The sequence below is a fragment of the Peromyscus leucopus genome, chromosome 2, assembly GCF_004664715.2.
Source record: "Peromyscus leucopus breed LL Stock chromosome 2, UCI_PerLeu_2.1, whole genome shotgun sequence".
Lineage (NCBI taxonomy): Eukaryota > Metazoa > Chordata > Mammalia > Rodentia > Cricetidae > Peromyscus > Peromyscus leucopus.
This window is the reverse complement of record NC_051064.1, coordinates 133,307,251-133,310,285: the sequence shown is the minus strand read 5'-3', so window position 1 is coordinate 133,310,285 and position 3,035 is coordinate 133,307,251. Positions and strand designations below refer to the sequence as shown.

Sequence of the window (3,035 nt, the reverse complement as noted above, 5' to 3'; positions counted from 1 at the left end):
AATGCAAAGGCTTGTACGCCCTAGCTTGTGGGTTTTCCCTTTAAAAACCCTTCACTCTGAGAGCTCAGGGCCGTCCTCCTTCACCTGGCCAGCCAGTGTGTTAAATTTGGAACAAGCCCGGCTTGCTTTAATAAACCCCTTTGTACTTACATCGGATATTGGTTCTGTGGTGTTTTTGTTTGGGGGTCTCGCAATACGGGCACAACTACATTTCCCTTTTTTGTCTAAATAAGAAGTTTCTAAACTTAATGTAAACTATATACAATAAGAATGATTATCAGGCCGGGCAGCAGTGGCACATGCCTTTAATCCCAGCACTCGGGAGGCAGAGCCAGGCAGATCTCTGTGAGTTTGAGGCTAGCCTGGTCTACAGAGCAAGATCCAGGACAGGCACCAAAAGTACACAGAGAAACCCTGTCTCGAAAAACCAAAAAAAAAAAAAAAAAAAAAAAAAAAAAAGCATTAAGTATTGTCCAGGAAAAACAAAGGGTAATAACATAAACAAAAATGGAACTACAACCAACAAGAATAACATCAAACAAGAAAGACACGCTAAATGTCCAGAACATAGGTAAATGGCAAATTATTCCAATAGTTGTCCTATCTTGAAGATTCTAACTCTAGTACTAATATGTTTTAGCTAAGATACAAGAAGATTGTAATTGTAACTACTAAGTCTTCAACTCCAACAAAGACCTGAGAAGGAACATACTAACACCTGAGAAAATGGAAAATGCAAGCAAGCAATTTCCGAAATTCTTTCGAGAACAGACAGAGACAGCTGGCAGCCTGGACAGTCACCTAAAGTTTCTCAGCATCATTGGGGCATCCAATTTGGCTACAGGCCTAGAATATCTGACAGACTATTTTCAGAAGCAGGACTTTTGAAAGACCATCTTACCCTGTCTTGACAGAGTTTCGGTAGTTACTTTTCCTTGTGTCTTGCTCGTCCAGAAAGACAGTGTTCATACTGTCAGCAGTCGAGGCAAGGGCAGTTCTTTGCCCAACAGGCCATTTTGTACCAAGAAGAAGATAAGCATGCATGCCATGGCCACTAATAAAATCATTAAAGCTGATGTGGGCTATAAAGGGGCACAGCTAAAAGCTTTACTGATCCTTGAAAGAGGACACAATGTGGCTCAAACCTAAGTGGTAGAAGAGGAGCCGTATGCTGGTTATGACAGACACAATGCAGAGGTGGCAGCCTTTCATCTGGACAGGGTTCTGGGCTTCCACCGAGCTCCCTTGGTGGTTGGCAGGTGTGTTAGTCTGAGGACAGAGATCAAGCCTGTGGCCTCAGAGCAGCTGCTCAGCACCTTCCTAACTGTAGAGAACAACATGTGTTTCCAGGAGAAGTGGTATTACTGCCGAGAAACAGGGCCAGCCTGTGCTGATGGAGACATGATGGAGGGATCCATCACACTTCGCCTTCCAGATGTGTGGCCTCTGCAGAAACATTGACACCCCTGGGGCAGGACTTACTGAGAAGGCAAATTGGCCAGGGGGAATATGATGAGAGCTACTGCGATGGTGTGAAGAAAACGTCCCCTTATGACTCAGGCCCACGCCTCTTGGACACCAGTGACACTGCTGTCTTTGATTAACTGATTGGCAATGCCGACCACCATCGCTATGAAAGCGTTCAAGATGATGAAGGTGCTAGCATGTGTCCTTCTTGATAATGCCGAAAGCTTTGGGAACCCCTCGCTGGATGAGAGAAGCATCCTTGCCCCTCTCTATCAGTGTTGCATCATTCTGGTTTCAACCTGGAATAGACTGAACTACCTAAAAAATGGAGTGCTAGAGTCTGCCTTAAAATCTGCCATGGCCCACGACCCCACCTCCCCTGTGCTCTCTGGTCCACACTTGGACACTGTGGACCAGCGGCTTCTGAGTATCCTTGCCCCCGTGGAGCAGTGTACTGACCAGTTTGGGGTGGACACTGTGCTGGTGGAAGACAGGATGCCGCTCTCCCACTTGCAACTCTCAACAGGAAATAAGTGGGACTGATTTTTTATGAAGACAGAGAAACAGCACAATCAATTCCGAATGGCATATGACGGCCGGAAGTGGCCAGCAGCAGGTTCTGGTGTAGAAGACAGGGTGGCCCCGGGAGTGCCTGGTGTTTTCTACAGTGTCAGCGTGGAAGCTTGTCTGTGGAATCACCTGGCGTCCTCCGCAGTTGACCATCCAAAAGGCAGGAACCAGCTCTGGTCAGTCTTGTCCCCACACCAAGGAACAAAGAGGTGTGGCACTGGCTAAGGAATTGGTTTGAGAGTACATGTCTGTGGTGAACCTTGCCATCCTTTCTTCACACCCACAGATCCTGTAGATTCACTTTGCAGTCCTTGTGTCTTTAAAAACAAAAGCAAAAACAACAAAAGGCAGAACTAGTCAAATTGAAAATGTCCTGCTCCTCGAGAGTGCCTTCAGACATAAGAGCATGGGCTGGAGGAGACCCATTTCTGAGATGGAGGAAGGGAAGGGAGGAGGGTGTTGGGCTCTTAGCTATTGAATGCGGTGGATTTGACATCTTGGGGAAGAGAAGAGGAAGGGACTCACATTGTAGAACCAGGAAGACGACTGACTTCATGGAAATGATCTTCCCCACTATTTAGGTTCTTGGTGTGTCCAAAGCAAACACTCATCCCAATTCTGTTTAAATTAACCAAAATGGTCACTAGAGGAAATATGATTACAACCCAAGCATGATCCCCTATGGGCACTAATTTACCCCTGTGGTGATATATTGTGTACCCCAATAAAGCTTGCCTGGGGATCAGAGAACAAAGCCAGCCACTATATTAAACATAGACATCAGGCAGTGGTAGTTCACGCCTTTAATCCTAGCATTTGGGAGGCAGAGATCCATCCAGATCTCTGTGAGTTCAAGGCCACACTAAGAACAGAGCCAGGCATGGTGGCACACACCTTTAATCCCAGCACTAGGAAGGAAGGAAGAAGAAAGCAGGGCACAGAAAGGTATATAAGGCATGAGTAAACAGGAAGTCTCTCCCTTGTTGAGGCTGAGGAAT

At 46.4% G+C, this 3,035-nt stretch overlaps 1 pseudogene; it reads left to right on the top strand.

The window, feature by feature from the left end:
* Positions 1-1,038: 1,038 nt before the first annotated feature.
* LOC114706003 lies at positions 1,039-2,010 on the top strand (annotated as a pseudogene).
* Positions 2,011-3,035: the final 1,025 nt, after the last annotated feature.